Source organism: Podarcis cretensis (assembly GCF_951804945.1).
Source record: "Podarcis cretensis genome assembly, chromosome: 8".
NCBI lineage: Eukaryota > Metazoa > Chordata > Lepidosauria > Squamata > Lacertidae > Podarcis > Podarcis cretensis.
This window is the reverse complement of record NC_137177.1, coordinates 60401489-60419609: the sequence shown is the minus strand read 5'-3', so window position 1 is coordinate 60419609 and position 18121 is coordinate 60401489.

Genomic DNA, 18121 nt, shown 5'->3' with positions numbered 1-18121 from the left:
CTGTCAATCAAATAAGAAAATAGAACCAGAACAAGGATCCATTTCATCCACCAACCAGATGCCTATGGGAAGGACACACGCAGGACATGAGCGCAATCGTAAATTCTTGCTATTCTCCATTGCAGCTGACATTTAGAGTAGAAATTCAGTTAAGCTTGTATTATTATTACTTAATCTATTTATATCCCTCCTTTCTCCCAAGCTGGGTTTTGAGGCAACTCCCAGCATTTAAAAACAACATTATAAAACCAGATTAATAATAATAAAAAAACTAGTTAGAACAATAGTTAAATTAGAACAAAAGTGTTATGTACTGAAGTTCTCACCCTGGGCCAGCAGGGGGATACTGTAGATAGTTATGCAAATAAGGGATCAAAAGTGACGTTTAGTGATTGGATAGTTTTAGAAAGTTGTTACAGTAACATTGTACTGGAGCTCTATATAAGCAGGCTGACTGAACCCTTCAGTTCAGTTCTGTCCTGGCCTGTGAATAAACAAGAGCTGTTTGAAGAATCGCTGTGTCGTCTGATATGTTCACCCACAACTTAACAAAAAGACATTCAGAACCAGCAATTAAAACATAGTTTGCCCTGACAGCAACCCAGTGTTCAGTATTATCTGCACTTTAGTTTTCAAAGGTCTGTCTGAATAGGAAGGTCTTAGGCTGCTGGTGGAAGGATGGCAAAGAAGGAGCTGGTCTAACTTCTTTTGGGAGGGTATCCCATAATCTGGGAATGACAGCAGCAGAGGCTCTCTCTCATGTCATCACCAACCATCCTTCTGATAATGATGGGCCAAGAGAAGGTGCTCACCCAAGGATCCTAGCACCTGGATAGGTTCATATAGGGAGATGAGGCCTTTCAGGTAGTCTAGGTCCTAGCCATTTAGTGCTTGATTAGTCCTAAACAGCACCAAAGTAATACTTTGTGAAACAATATGTGACATGAAACAGAGCCATTATTAAAAATGCACACTTCTCTGAATTTTACAATGCACTTTTCCTGCCAAGTAATGCACACAAAAATGAGTAGGTTAGTATAAAGTGTATATAGAAATGCACGTGTTTGTGAAAATAGCATATGGAAATACATTTTAAAAGGGAAAATCACTGTGCAAAAATGCACATATTAGGCAAAATTGCATAGAAAGATTGTGGACAAAATTGCATACCTGTTCAGAGAGTTTCATGCAAATATGCTGTTGAATTTTCATGCAAACTTGATTTGTTGTTGTTTTTAATTGCAAACAGATGTGGAAATGTGGAGGACAGAACTTAAGAGTGGTGTGGGGAAAATGAAAAATGCAGAAAAACTGAAATCGACCGATTTGCCCATCCCTAATGCAGACGCATGCTCCCTTTGATCCTGGAGATCATGCAAAGCCACCTTAAATTCTCACAGTCGAATGCAATGCACCAGCCCTGCTTTGTGGTCTGCTAGGTTCTCAAGGGAAAAGAACAACCACAGAGTCCCAGGAAGCTCAGTCTCAGGAAGACCATAAACATGGCTTTCCTTTGCTCACGTCTATAGCTAGTGGGCTGTGCTTGACTGGTCCATATTAGTGATTCCTATTTAATGGCAGTAAAAGTTTCATTCGTTGGTGAATTAAAAAGGAAGGCAAATATATGCTGAGCTCTTAAACACAAAATGTTCAAGCAACAACAACAACAAGACAACCTCTAAATGATTCAAGGGAGTTGATGTATAAGCTCTTCATTATTTTAAAGACACAGAAGTATGCCACTGTTTTATTTCATGGCATGGTTATTATTTGCCAGGAATTGTTTCATTGCACATGATACATTATCGGAGCATTTGCATTGGTGTTTACTGCCAGCATAGGTCACTTCTGAAATACTGTGCCATTGACAGGTTTATAATTCTGCTGACACGGGATGGCAGATAGATGAGCTTCTCCCTTAGTAAAGATACATAAATTTCATGGCATAAATAGAACCAGGTCTGTTAGTGCAATTGTCAGAAGAGAAAACCAAGTTAAAGGAAAATAACCAGGGTGCTCCATCCTTTAAATTACAATGCAGCTGGGAAAAAAATAAATAAATAAGCTGACTACTTTCACCCCAAAGCTCCCAGACTATGCTTAGAGCAGGGGTGGAGAACCTCAGGTCTAGAGGTCAAATGTAACCCTTCATTCATCTCTATCAGGCTTCTGGGCCTCTTCCCAGATCATACCCCTTCCCACGCCACACTCCTAAATCTGGGTGGTGAAAACAATGAGTGCTCAGTCCTGCTTCCTGATTTGCCTCCTGGTTCTGCCTTAAGTCTAAGACTTTGTCACATGGTTCCTTGCTCACCTCTGTTGCTCATATCTGACACCCTCTAAATTGTATGTGTATTTTTCAGTGTTGCAATATTTTTCCAGCCAGGAAAATAAAGGACTGGTGTGTGTGTGTGTGTTGTGGAACAGGCTGTCCCTCCTCCAAGTCCTCTTTTGTACTTGTAAATAGAGGACGCGGGGGAAGCCTATTATAGGCAACCCCCTTCCCCGAGCCTATTGGCCAAAACAGGTCACATAGGTCACCAAAACAAATGTCCCCTCTCCTCAAGAGAAAGTCAACATGAGTCAACAGTGTGATGCAGCAGCAAAAAAGCGAATGCGATTCTAGGCTGCATCAACAGATGTATAGTGTCTAAGTCAGACCCCACCTGGAGTCCTGTGTCCAGTTCTGAGCACCATAGTTTTAGAAGGATATTGACAAGCTGACATGTGTTCAAAGGAGGGTGAAAGATGATCAAGGGTCTGGAAACCAAGCCTTATGAGGAACAGTTGACGAAGATGGGTATATTTAGCCTGGTAAAGAGGAGACTGAAAGGATACATGATAACTGTCTTCAAATATCTAAAGGGTTGTCACATGGAGGATGGAGCAAGCTTGCTTTCTGCTACTTTAGAGTGTAGGACCTTAACCATTGGATTCAAATTACAATAAAGGAGGTTCCAACTAAATATTAGGAAGAGCTTTCTGATGGTAAGAGCTGCTTGACAGTGGAATGGACTATCTCAGAAGGTTGTGGACTCTTCTTCATTGGAGGTTTTTAAATAGGGGTTGGGTGACCATCTGTCAGGGATTCTTTAGCTGTGATTCCTGCATTGTAGGGGGTGGACAAGATGAAGCTTGGGAATGATGTTATCATCCTAAACCAGAGTTTCTTCTTGTGGCTACTCACTGGTGGCCACAATTTTTCTTTCCTGGCAGCCACCAGGAACGATGTGTGAGATTAGTTTTGATAATGACAACAGCAGCATTGCAAGAATTCAGTTGACTGTCTGCTATCCATCTATAAGCCCCCTTTGAGTTACTGTGATGTCATGAAGTCTATGGGGGAGGAGCTGGGGAGATCGGATAGTTAAATCCAAAAGAATAGAAAATGCTGTGTCAAAACAGTGAGATGAAAATATGAATGTGATGCTTTTACAAGAGTACTGAAGTTGAGTGAATTTGCCTGTGAATGTCCTCTTCCCAATTCATTTTAGCTTCAAGTAGGGTTAGGGGGGAATCTATAAATGCAAATATTGAAGAGTGAGTTGCACATATTTTCCAAGAGTCCATTCTACACTGTGTGCCAAGTATCAAGGTTCTGAACTCTTTGCCTTTTCGGAATAAATATGGAGACACAGCATCTGTGCAATTTAAATCCAAATCCAATTTACCCAGAGGTCAAAGGTAATAAAAAGGTGATAAGAGAGAGGAGAAAAGAGATGAATCTATCATACCTCCTGGCGGGAGATCATTGTACTGTACCTGTGCGTAAGCTCTAGGGGTAAACAAAAGGAGAATAACGAAAGGCATCCACCAGTCTAGAGCGGAAAAATCCACGCACTGTCGTGTAGCCAGACAGCCAAAGATGGCTTGTGCTCCTGAATTCCTTATTTTCTTTTGAAGTTAACACAATCCATCCCTTTTGTTTCACCTCACAGCCTGGCCCGCTTCAAAGATTTCCCAAGCCGTTCACAGGTTCCTTTGACCCAAACATAATCCGGGCACCAGTTTTGTCAGCGTGTGGCTTTAATTACACCTTCTGAAACGTGCACAGATGGAAGAAAACCAGGCACCACGCAGATCATGCGATAGAAGTGGAAGAACCTCTATTTTTACACCTGGCCAGCCTTCCTGATTCGTAAGCCCTTTACAATTCTATTGGATCATGCATGGAGATTTTTCTAAGACAAGCAAAGCTCCAATCCAGGAAACAGTTTAGGGGCATTGCATACAGAAAACAACTATGCTTCAGACCCAAGCCTCTACTGGAGCCTGAAACCTGTGGGCACAAATGGTCATTTATTTATGAGAAATTTATTGACTGTCCTTTGTCAAAAGACAACAGGGTGGTTTACAACATAGTACTGTAATAAACCACAGAATGAACACACATACTGTAATATCCATAAAAATGCTGAAAATTAAAAGTTCTATAAATGCAATTCAATTTAATAAACACATAATAACACATAATAATACCTTAAGAAGCAATACATCATGAGCAGCAGAGTCAAATTATTCACAGTGTGAAGACAGCAACTGCAACACAGCAGGTCTTTGTTACACAAGAAATGGATGTAGTGGTACTCTTGCTTTTCCATTACATAAAATGGAAGGTGGTATATAAATTATTTTAATAAAGATGATGATGGTGGTGACAAAACACATGAAGGTGTTCAGTAAAACATAATGGATGTTTCCATTATAAGCCATGGGTGAGGGAACATTGTTTAGCATGAAAACCAAGCTCCCTCCTTGGTAATTTTTGAGGAGGCTATAGGGCAGTAGTGGGCAGAGACAGAGGCAAAAGTGGTTAGAGCATTGAACATAAATGGTGCCTTTCTATGATAGGCTAGTTCAGGCTTCCTCAACCTTGGCCCTCCAGATGTTTTTGGCCTACAACTCCCATGATCCCTAGCTAACAGGACCAGTGGTCAGGGATGATGGGAACTGTAGTCTCAAAAATATGTGGAGGGCTGAGGTTGAGGAAGCCTGGGCTAGTTCCTTGGGTGGATCCTGGGGGAGCAAACAGTCAAACAACAAACCAATAAAAAACATTTTAAAAGCGACCAAATATCTTCACAGATCAATCATTTAAAGGCTGCCTGCAACAGTTTGTGAAAGCCACCCAATGCCTGGGGGGACACCAATGTCTTTAAATTTCACCTGAATGTTAATAATGGAGGCAGGCAGCACACCTCACCAGGAAGGGCAAACAGGGAGCCACTACCAAGAAGGCCCTGTCATGAGTCAGGACCATCCAGGCAACCTCCAGCAGCAACACCAATAATGCATCTCCTGCCAATTGAAAGACCTGAGTTGACTGATAACTGGGGGAGGTACTCTTAGGTTTTGGGCTCCTGAGCCATTTACAACTCTGCAAGCTAAAACTGACACCTTGGCGTGGACCTAGTGGCTCACTGGCAGTCAGTGCAGCACTTGTAGGACTGGTTACACATGGTCCCATCAAGATGCTGCACTCACCAACCCAGCCACTGCATTATGCACTAGCTGCAGCTTCTGGACCACCTTAGATTAGTAGATAGAGCAGTGGATATAAGGCAGCTTCCTGTTTCCCTTTAAATTTACAGATCCAAGGCCCTCTAATTCCCCTGGCATACTCTCAAGAAGGGAGGGGAAATTTGCCATTCCTGGAGCTGCTGTACTTATGTATTCTCCAGCTACTCCCACCCTGCCTTCAACCCTGGCCAACCCAAGTCTGTCAAGTGGTTTGGAGGTGGTGGTCCTCCCACCATGAATTCTCATAGGAACATAGGAGTTGCCTTCTGCTGAGCCAGACCATTGGTCCATCTAGCTCAGTACTGGCACTGCCTCTCCAGTTTTCAGACAATGAGTCTTTTCTAAAACCCTATTTGGAGGTGCCGGGGATTGAACCTAGGACCTTCTGCATGTAAAGCAGATGCTCTGCTATTGAGCTATGGCCTTTCTCCTTAAATTCTTCCCCATGGACCTGTATTCTCTACCAGGAACCTACCTCCTCCACCCTCCTCCATCTATGCTCTGCCTCCGCAGCTGGAGACAGTAATGCTTCTGAATAGCAGTTGCTGGAAGCTGCAGAAGAGGAGAATGTTGTTGTGCTCAAATCCTGAATCCCTGTTTTGCACAGGCATCTGGGTGACTACTGTGAAAGCAGGATGCTGGACTAGATTGGCCTTTGGTCTGATCCAGCAGGGCTCCTTATGTTTTCCTGTTCATAGGATTTCTTTTTAAAAGAAAGAAAGAGGTCTTAAACAACTTCTATGCTTTTTCTGTTTAAAATGGATCTGGAATAGCCTGCAATAAGGTTTTCCAACAACTATGTGTAGCTGACTGTAGCATCAGATAATAATGGAGAGAGGTGTTGTGATTGGGTTGGTTAAACCACTACAACAGTTGTGTCCCTTCTTCTCTTTCTGCCTCCTCCTGACAGTTTACACTCTCCTTTTAAAAGGCACATTCCCAGTGATCCTAAAATCCATTTATATGGCATTATTTATTACGGAGTGGCAAGCAGATGGAGCCGTTTTTCCTTGCAGCAATTTGAAAGGGACACATTACTTTTCTACATACTGGCTCCTGCACTGATTTATGGTTTCCACAGCAGGCGAAACATCCTGGACCTGCCTCTGTTGTTCCACCCAATTAAAAACTGAAAATGGTTTCGTTCGGTTCTCACTTTTACGACTCAACTTCCAAATTAACTCATTACGCAGTGAAATATTCTTGTGGCCAAACCATTAACACACACTAAAATTTAAATGCTCCGATATTTTAAGGGCCTGTTTCCAGAGGTGATGAATTTAAGAATCTCACAGTGCATCTTAAAAATGATCTTTCTTGAGGGCGGATGAGGGATACATGTAAACAGGTGCAGTTTCCTAGTGCCAATACTCTGTCTTTAAGCATATGCACCTATGAATAGTTTCAAAACATTGTCCTTTAGAAGTCACTTTACTGGCCTGTTTTCATCTAGGATGACAAAACGTTTAGGTCCTTGCTTCAGAAACAACAGGTTAATGGTCCAAAACCAATGCATAAACTTTATGTGTCCAGTGCTATAAAATGTTTAAAATATATAATGGCTCGGATCCTAACTAGGCATCTGTTTAGAGAAGGGCTCCTTCTCTTCCTTCGTGGGTGGAACAGATATCCAATGGAGGAATCTGCTGATGGATGGGGGAGAGGAAAAGCAATTTATACCAGTTTCCTCTGTACTGCTTTTCATACTCCTCCAGAGTCCTTCCAACCCTCCCAGAGCAGATTTCACTAAGGAGAAAGTTACTCCCCTCCTTCTGCTGGTGAAAGCATCCTGTGAGTGTATTTCAGTCTGGGGATTCTCACACCAGTAGAAGCTGACTTAGAATCCATGCACTGGTGTGTGTGTGTGTGTGTGTGTGTGTGTGTGTGTGTGTTAAAAACAAAATCTAAAATTCTCAGAGTGGCTTATCAATCAATCCCTTTGGGAAGAAACTCTGGAAATTGTAGCTCTGTAGGGCAAATAGGGGTTTTCTACCACAACCCTTGTCATACTACCATTTCTAGGATTTGGGGGAGGAAGCCATGACTGTTTAAATGTTTAGTGCAGACGAGGGTCTAGGACTTGGGCCCAAACCCCCACTTAGCCATGAAGATCACTGGGTAAACTTGGGCCAGTTCCTAACTTACCTCGCAGGGTTGTTGTGAGAATAAAATGGAGAGGGGGTGAACCATGCACACCATCTTGAGCTCCTTGGAGGAAAGGCAGGATAGAAATGTGGTCAACAAACAAAGAAACAAACAAGGAGTGACAAAAGAAACACTTAGTGGCAGCAGCTTCCAAAGGAGTAGCATTAAGGTGAGTAGAAGGAGAGGGCTCTCGAAAGGGAATGTCTTTTGAAAGTGAAAGCACACCTTGTCCCAGAACTTCAAGTGTCTGAAACTCTCTGTCCCATCCTCTCCTGCCAGTCACATTTAATTTGCACGATGGGAGGCTAAGCAGAGGTGACAGCTGCATACAGTGTATCGGCAAAGGAGAGACTTTACAGTGCATCCTGTCAGGTTGCAATGTGGCGCTGGCAGAAGTCCAGAGGTGCAAGATATAATGATCAGAGAGGATCAGAGTGTGCAGCTTAAAGTAAGATGAGGGATGTCTCCAGAACTGATTGTGAATTCCAAATGAGAGACCCTCTCATGGCCAACCACAGTCACCACCTGGAATGATATAAGCCAAGGGTGGGTGACTTGCCCCTAGTAGGTAAGGCCCATAGTGTGGACATAAATTGGCTTAGGTGTCATGGCTTTCCCTCATGGTGGTTTTGGGTGGTGGAGCACTTTGATTCTTGGAATTTCCAGATAAGGCTGGGTGAGAATCCTTCCTGAAGCCCTAGAGTCAATGTGCATAAGAATATAAGAAGTGCCCTGCTGGATCAGGCCAATGGCCCATTTAGTTCAGCATCCTCTTCTCAAAGTGGCCAAGCAGGTGCCTGTGGGAATCTGGAAAGCAGGACCAGAGCACGAGCCATCTCCCCTCCTGTGGTTTTCAGCAATAGGAATTCAGAAGCATTGCTGCCTCCGATCATGGAGACAGAGCATCACCAGCATGGCTAGTAGCTATGTAGACAATACTGAGCTATATGGAGCAATGGTCTAACTCAGCATTAGGCAGCTTCCTATCTTCCTAAGTAAGTCTGTTTGGCCCTACCTTCACAATGATACCCATCTTTAAGATATATTGAAGCTGGACCATTAGATGGCTGCCAAACAGTAGTCAGGAACTAAGGAACAGCCACAGTGAATAATTATTTGCATATTCATATTTATGATACACTCTTCCTCCACGGACCCCAGGGTGCTGCATACAGTCCTTTCCACCACCCGTTTTATCTTCACAATAGCTCTCTGTCTTGTCTGTATCTGGTACCCATGGGGTCAAGGCAGCCCGGTTGTTTCAGCACCATGGAGAGTTCCAAGTGAACAGATGAAGGATTGTAAACCTGCCTTTTGGTATAATCAAATCAAATCTGACCATTAAAGGACAACTTCCTGTGGGGATTAAAAAAAAAACAAAACCCCCCAACCCACTGGTTAGGCATAATTTTACCTAGCTTAGATTCTAAACTATTTCTACTAACATATTTGGCTCGTGGATTTTCTAATAAGCCAGTAAAGGAAGGGTTTTTGCATATGCAGAAGAGGCCAAATCGGAGATGTAGTACATTACATTTTATACTGTACATTACATAACTCACCAAGGGTTAAGTTTCTTTTTCTTCTTCCAAGGCCAACCAGATAATTAAAAAATATACGTACGTGTGTGTGTGTGTGTGTGTGTGTGTGTGTGAGAGAGAGAGAGAGAGAGAGAGAGAGAGAGAGAGAGAGAGAGAGATTCGTGGTGGGGTGGATTTAAATAGATGATGAGCGTGGCAACAGAATGGAGCAGACTTAAGAGTGAACAAATGGGGGAAAGATCTGGATAAAGTGATCTGCCCATCTCTGCTGTAATGCTGAAATGGTGGCAGATATTTCTAACTAAACAGGAAGTTGCATCCAGCATCAGTCATACTCAGAGTATTAGACCCATTGAAATTAATGGGTACGAATAACATAGGTTTACTAATTTCAGTGGATTTACCCTTGAGTAGAATTTGGCTGGAGACAACCTAGGGAGCCTGGGCTGAGTTGGTTACCTGCTGCTGTTCCTCCTCACAGATCCTCAGGTCTGATCCCAGAGTGCCTGGGATGTCTAGAGGGTCCAAAACAAATAATAAAATCATAGAGGCATAGAACTGTAAATATGGAAGGGACCCTGAGGGTCATCTAGTCCAACCCCCTGCAATGCAGAAATCTCAACTAGATTATATATGACAGATGGCCATCCAACTGTATAAGGGATAGAAATAAACACCCACTAAACGTATATGTTTAGGAGACCGGCTACATCATTTTCAGTTCAAGTCCTCATTTTCAGTGGTACCCAAATGAAGGCTGGGGCAAAATGACAATCTTATGAAATGCAGCCAGACAGGGATCATCATTATTCATAAGTTATTAATAATCAATCATTTAATGAAATTTCATCTTGCTGCATATTTTTATTCATTAATTCCTTTATTCAAATTTCATAATTAAAAAAAATCTAAAAATTAAAAAGTATGCTTTTGGAATATTTGTAGTTAATTTGTTTTAGATCAGCTGTCTATTTACATGCTTTGTTTAATTGTATCTCAAGGCGCGTATTGGCAGGAAACCAATGAACTACTTTAGGCCAATTTGAGGGTTTGGGATTGCGTGATCTGTGGGATTATAGATCAGACCCACACCATATCACCAACTGCTTATCCATCCACCTTCAGAGGGGGTTGTTCATAGCCTGAGGATGCTCCTGGATCCATCTTTGTTGCTAGAGGACCACGTGACCTCAGTGGCTAGGAATTCCTCCTACAGAATTTGGCTGGTAAGACAGCTATTCCTACTCATCTCACAAAAGTATCATTCCCAGAATTCCCAGGGAAAGAGGATGGATGGATAAACCACCCTGGGAACTGTTGCTCTGAGAGGATTAGGGGCCTCCTAGCAACTCTCAGCACCCTTAACAAACTACAGTTCCCAGGATTCTTTGGGAGGAGCCGTGATTGTTTAAAGTGGTATGATACTGCTTTATAGTGCAGATGGGGCCTTGCCCTCTACTGCTGACCATCTTTGTTGCCCTTCTCTGAATGCATTCTATTGTTGATATATCCTGCTTTAAAGTGTGGCAACTGGCATTGACCACAGACGAGGCCTTGCTAAAATGGAACTGTTACTTCCTTTGACTTGAAAACTATGCTTCTATTAACGGAGCCTAGAATCACATTAGCCTTTTAGGAAGCTGCATCACACACCTGGCTGAGCTTTTAGCTTGTATTATTGGTATATATAGTGATGTATAGAAGTGAGAGCTGGACCATAAAGAAGGCTGATTGCCAAAGAATTGATGCTTTTGAATTATGGTGCTGGAGGTGACTCTTGAAAGTCCCATGGACTGCAAGAAGATCAAACCTCTCCATTCTTAAGGAAATCAGCCCTGAGTGCTCACTGGAAGGACAGACTCCAATACTTTGGCCACCTCATGAGAAGAGAAGACTCCCTGGAAAAGACCCTGATGTTGGGAAAGATTGAGGGCACAAGGAGAAGGGGATGACAGAGGACGAGATGGTTGGACAGTGTTCTTGAAGCTACCAGCATGAGTTTGACCAAACTGCGGGAGGCAGTGGAAGACAGAAGTGCCTGGCGTGCTCTGGTCCATGGGGTCACGAAGAGTCGGACACAACTAAACGACTAAACGATGACGATTGGTATATAATCCACACATCCTTTTCACATTTACTAATGTCAAGCCAAGTTTTCATTGTCCCAGTGTATTTGATCCCCCACAGCCTGCTCCCCCAAAATGCGGAACCTTCAATTCTCTCCATTGCATTTCAGTGTGCTCGTTTGGGTTCCATTTCTCATTCTTTCATGGCCTGTTTGAATTTTCTTATTTCGCATTTCCAATACTGAGTTGCTGCACTGACAACAGGCTGTGATGCTAATCCCTAGTTCAAAAGCAGTCTTCAATGCACTGTGCCAGAGGCGCCTGAAGCATAGATTATCCCAGATAAATTCAACCCAAATGTGATATGTGTAGAAAAACAAACAAACAAACAAATTAAACTTCAGCAATGAGGGTGGGGTGGGTGGGTGGGAGGGGGAACATTCAATTTTACCAAAGATTAGAATCAACCTGTGTTGGAACAGGCAAGTAAATGGCAGGTCTGATTCATACATGCATTTCTGCCTCTTGAAGACCTCAACATCAGGTGATGTTTTGCATGCGGGAAAGGGGCGTTGCTGATCAAGCAAAACAGACAGACCTTTCATATTTCCTCAAGGTGATATGCAGAGGAATATGATCATGCATTCATGTCTGCTTCACAAATGGAAGTTCACCATTTAACCACTTGACGAAGGCTCTGTTGGTGTGATTTGATCTGTGATGGAGGTAGAGACAGGCCTTCAGGCTGAATGAAAGAATCTCTCCACCAATACCCTAAATCAAGGATGGGGAAGCTGTGGTCCTCCAGATGCTGCTGAACTACAGCTCCCATCGCCCTTGACCTTTAGCCATGCTGGCTGGGGCTGATGGTTGCCCGAATACAACATCTGGAAGGCCACTTGTTTCCTTTCCTTGCTATAGACTGATTTGCAAAACCAACAACAAATTGAGAGCATAAGAACTTGAGAAGAGCCTGCAGGATCAGGCCAATGGCTTCTCCAGTCCAGCATCCTGTTCTCACAGTGGCCAACCAATTACTATTATTGCAATTAATCTATTAACTTCCTTCTAAACCACCATCTCAAGGCAATATACACCTAATTTACAAACACACAAACATTTAAAGCAAGGCTAAAACCCTGATAAATGGATGTTTGTGACAAAGACCCATTTATCCAGCTGCTGGCCCAAAAATGTCTTCAGCAGATTGGGCGTGCCTGTCTCATCTCAACTGGGATGCTGATCCACAGAATATCTGTCGTTGGCACACTCACAACTGCAGGTCACCACCAGAGGCTGGTGATAAAACATGTATGCCTAAAGCTCCCTACACACCATACAACTGAGAGCACATTTGAAGCACATGACTTCTCCCAAAGAATCCTGGGGGCTGTAGTTTCTTCACAGTGCTGGAGAATGGCTGCCCTGCAAGGGGGAAATTATAGTTCCCAGGATTATTTAGGGGAAGCCATGAGCTTTAAATGCATGGGGTACTAAGGAGAGCCTTAGTATAGACTAATTGAGTAGTGAGCAGGCGTATGCATCAATTCCTGCTCCTTTTCTCTGTCTTTCTTTCTCTGTCGCAGAGGATGCCAATTTTCTCTCCCAGAAAAGGTTCCACCCATGAATAACTGCTAAATGACAACAATAAGCCAAGACGGAAACAAACTCCTGCTATCTGAAGGGTGTCACTACAGTCAAGATAAAGAACCGGGAGTTCTTGGAGGGAGTCGGGGTGTGACAAAACCTGTCCCAATGAATGCTGACATCCTGAATAAAATCACTACATGACTCTGCGTAGGTCAAGAGACGACATTGTTTCCCTGAGCCGCATTGACAGCAGGGTGACAGAGATTAATAGCTTTGTATTGACTGAGTAACTTCCAGTTCCTTATCTTTGTCAAGTCAAGGCTGTGTCCAAGAGCTGAAAGTGTTATTAGTCTTATAATTGCGGAGACATTTAAAGGGTTTCCCCTTAAGGGACTATGAAATCCAATAAACCTTTCATAAAACCTCAAGCACTCATGTGAGGAAGAAGAAGGGGGGAAAAAACCCCCCACACAACACCCCACCCCACCCTTGTCTCCGAGACAGGCATGCTTCAGTGGGAGAAAACCTTGGAGCGCCGGTACATTGAATAATGTTTGATTTATGAAGGCAGTTTTGAATTGGTATCAGTTGTTTTATTAAAAATATATGAAAGAATGTTTTAAATATGAGTGAGCTGTGTTCACTTCGGTCTTGATCAAGCGCTCTGTTCATCTCAGGCGAGAGCCCCGCCTTTACCTTGTCACAGAGATTCATGGCGCTTTCGTTACACTGAATTTGTATTGCTAATAGAGTAGGGTAATTTAATTTAGGTGAGATTGACCCATCACACTTCCACCCTGAAGTTTCAAATAAAGTTTCTTCATTTCTGGTTCCCCCCACCCCTTAAGGATCAAGCTGTGGTATTTATTCACACACACATACTCCTTGTCTAACATCATTAGATTTGTAAAGGAACAGTTATGGTGTTTTGTTCACTGATGTCTCTTGGCTTTGAGAGTGGCTATAAATGGAAGGATAGAAGTGTTTTTAAACACAGCAAGTTTTGAACATAGACAGCCTGCTTAGGGTTATGATATAATACATGTTGGACTCTACCAAAAAAGCGGGGCAGGATCCTCTGTAGTTCAGTGGCTGGTGAATTGATGTCACACAGGAAAAGCCCCCATTTAGCTTGGTCTAGCAAGGGGTTACAGAACATTACACCTTAAAGCACAGCTAGGGAAACTTTTTCAGCTAGAAGGCCTCTGTCCTGGCTCTCTCCCAAAACCAAAGCACAGAGGTGTTTACTCATAAGTAAAGAAGTAAACTTTTGTGGTAGCAGTCTAAAAGTACAAATCCAGTAGATAGGAAAGAGCAGAGACAAGGAAATGGAGTAATGGCAATAAATCCGAACATTGATAGCAATAAATGTTCAAGAGTCCAAGATCAGTAGCAAGAGGTTCAGAAATGCATGGGAGCAACGAAGCTGTTCCAACAAGGTTCCTCGCCTACTCACCAAGTCTTAAAGTAAGCATGAAGAAACCTCAGTAACAAGAATCCTTCCTCCTGCAAGAATTCCTGGCCTGAAGACAGGCACTTCTCCGGGGGGGGGGGTCCTCTTCTCTTGAGGCATCACCTCCCTCTGAATTTTCCTACTGTGTCATGGTAGGTTGGGCCCCTGAGTCCACGTCATGCTTCACAGGCAGAGAAGGGGTAGCCCCTGAATCTCCCATCTCACGAGGTCCCAGCACATCTGAGGGCAGAGTGGTGCTTCATCAAGTGGTGTCTGCTTCATGGTCTCTTCCTTCTGTCCTCCCACTCAAAGCCTTCAGCCTCAAGTGCTGGTCTGGTCTGGTCTGAATCAGAGACCTCTGTGGGAAATGTAGCCATAGGCCATAGCTGTGTGGTAGAACATCTGTTTTGCATGTAGAAGGTCCCAAGGTCCAATCCCTGGCATTCTTAGGTAGGGCTGCAGAAGACTCCTGCCGGAAACCTTGAAGAGCCATTGCCAGCCAGTGTTGACAATACTGAGCTTGGTGTTCTGACTTGGCATGAGGCAGATTCCAAAGCATCAAGCATGTGCATTTGGGATTGGGACCCCAGCCAATCAGAGATAGGTAAATGACTTATCAAGACCTCTATCAAAGAAGTGCAGATTGCAGACCCGATGAATTTTGCACTTGCTTCTTTAACTTCATTGTGTGGCAATGGGCCAGTTCAACTTTGCATGCATTTAAATGAATTAACCCAGGCGGAAGAGCATCCCCGCTTCATTCCATGAGAATCTGAAATTGCAGGTGTTGACAAATTGAGGTTATGGAGTTCTTTTTGTCCCTAATATTTGGTCTCTGCTGGAGACTTGGGTCACATTTCTTGATGGTGCAAATCACCATCTTGACTTTCTTTGAAGGCCGTGGCTGTTATGCAAGGAAGGTTCTCTTCAGCCTTGCCCAATAAAGTCTAGGACAAATTCACTGTCCTGCTGTTTTTGGATTGTGCTGGTGATTTATTCAATGTTTATCCTGAAACTGCTTTCAGTAAAGTTGATGAGTGCAAAAGAGGACCGCAGACTCATCTCATTTTCACTCCTCGGTATCCTGAGGGAGCTACAAAACTGTTTTACCCAATACATAAAACTATTAATACTGTTGTATACCTGAAGGAGACTAAAAAATGGTGAAGTGGGATTTGTGGTGCTGTAGGAAGAGGGGGAAAAGGTGGTTCTGGGTCCAGGAAAATGAAGTCCAATGAATCCAATGATGCTGAATGTTGGAAGATTCAGGATAGATAAAAGAAAGCCCTTCTTCATGCAGCACATAGTTAAACTATAGAACTTGCTCCCCCAGGAGGCATTGATGGCCACCATGCTTGATGGCTTTAAAAGAAGACTGGACAAATTCATGGAGGATAAGATTTTCAGTGGCTACCAGCCATGATTGCTATGGTAGTAATGCTTCTGAGTAGCAGTTGCTGAAAACAGCAAGAGGGGAGAGTGTCCTTTTGTTGAGACCCTGCTTGTAGGTTTCCCACAAGCATCAGTGTGAGAATAGGAAGCTGGACTAGTTGGGTCATTGGCCTGACCCAGTAGGCTCTCCTTAGGTGCTTATGAAGTTCACTGCGTGATCATGAACCCACCACTATTTCTCACCCTTACCAAACACACAAGGCTGTGCAAAGGTCCTAGGCAGGGATAGGGGGTCTCTTTCTACCCAAGGACCACATTCCCTCATGGACAGCCTTCTAGGTGGCACATTCTAGTGGTGAGCAGAGGTGGAGGAAAAGATGGGTGGTGCAATGGATGTGACACTTACCTTTCCACATCAGGCTACATTTAAACCACATGGAGGGCAGAGGGTTCTATGCAAACACTTCTCTCTTCATCCAGAGGCATCACCACACTTTAAGGACCCTTTAAGGGACATGACTCTGAGAGATCCGGAAAGCCACATTCAGCATCCAGGTATCCCACACCTGGTCAAAGGTGGTAACCTCATGGATGCCAGGCAAAGATAGCCAGTGGGATACATATGTGATTCATGGTGGTGGGGGGTCACCCTTCTGTCCCATTTCCTCTGCTTTTCTTCTGCCTTGTTGAGACTCAACTGTTCCTGGCTTCTTTTCAAGATAAATGGAGAAATCAATGGAGGTTGGTGATGTGCTTCCTACCCTTGATTGCCAATAAAGGATATTACTTTCCCTTGATTTGTAATCATGGCAACAAGGTGCCTGAAGACTTGGCACCAAACCTCTCTCTTTGTTCATGGTTGTGGATATACTTCATTGATGCAAACAGGCTGTGATCCCTGATGGCACTTAAGAGCACTGAGGTCACCTCTAAAGGAGATTCTCCTCCTAGCTTTTCATGGGGGAGGGATGTATCTTGTGAACTTCTGACCAAGTGTAGCTTTATTCTCTCACACACACAATAGCTAGAGATGGTCACATGATGCATCTAAACTGCAGACTAAGAGCCAAGTCTCTATGACCAGCCCAATCAATCCAGTGGATGCTGAACTTTCATCCAGGATCTCCTAGATTGTTGGCCATAGGTCTCCAGCCAAGTAGGAACAGCTATTTCAACAATAGGGAAGTTCTTGGGTCATATAAATTTCATAACTCTCTCCCAGATTTCATTCTTAAAGCTTGGTTTGCTGATCTGCCCCCTTGCAAATTCAGTTTTATTCTCTATAGCCTCTGTCTCTGTGATGTGTGTGTGTGTTACTTCTTAGACAAAACTTCCCCCACCTGATGCCCTCTAGATGTTGTTGGACCACAGCTTCCATCTATTTCAGTCTGCATGGCCAATGGTCAGGGGTGATGGAAGTTGTAGTCACTGAACAGCTGGATGGCTTTGGGTTAAGGAAGGCCACTTTATTCTGTCTTGGTCCCTGCCTTCCTATCCTGTTTTGTGCCTTCTCTAGATTGCCACTGGCTTTCTCCTACCTAAGGCTGGGATGAAATCCTGCCTCAGCCCTCCCTGTTTCCTGAAAACATTCTCCCTGCAAAAACGGAGGCCAATTTTCTGCTGCTTTCTTGGAAGTGGGGAAGAAATACATTTCTCCAATTTTAAGGTGGGGTGGCCATTTACTTTATCAGATTTCACTGAGAAGTATGGCTGATGATAAGCTGCAAAGAATGTGGGAATATTAAGGAAGGTAGGAGAGGGTATATTGTTTTGATATTATCCCTCCTCACTCACACTAGTGAGGAAGCAGCAGAGCACATTCCCTTTGCAACTTATTGGAAGCAAGTTGATGATTCATTAGAATCTTTTAATGAAGCAATCCAGTCTGGCTTGTCCAGTCTGGATTGTTCCTGGTAAGTTTCCCCTTTATTTCCCTCTTAAAATAATAGTAACATAACTTAGTTGTATGTAAAAGTAAGAATAAAGTTTTACTCACCTTCAGTTCACAGCAGTAATCTGAAGGCAGGCTTTATCTTGTGGTTACAGTGAAAAGAAGTCTGAGCTACATCTCATACTTTCTGCTCGTGGACTCCATCCTATGTTAAGGTTGAGCCATGAGCTAAGAGCCAGGAGAGCGAGAGTCCAAGAGTAAGAGTAAGAGAATAAGAGTCCAAGAGAGAGATGGTTGTGTGGCCAGCCCTTTTATCTGGTCATCTAGGGTCACACCCATCTACCTGGTCACATACGGGAGGAGGAAGCTCCAGAGCAGGTATGACAGGAAGTTCTCCCTGCCTGGAACCACATTCCCCTGTGTGTCCATTCTAGGCAACAGGAAAATGTACTTGACTGCTCTAGTAATAATACATCCCACAAAGAAAACCTAACATGGTTTCATGCTGACTACACTGCCCGGA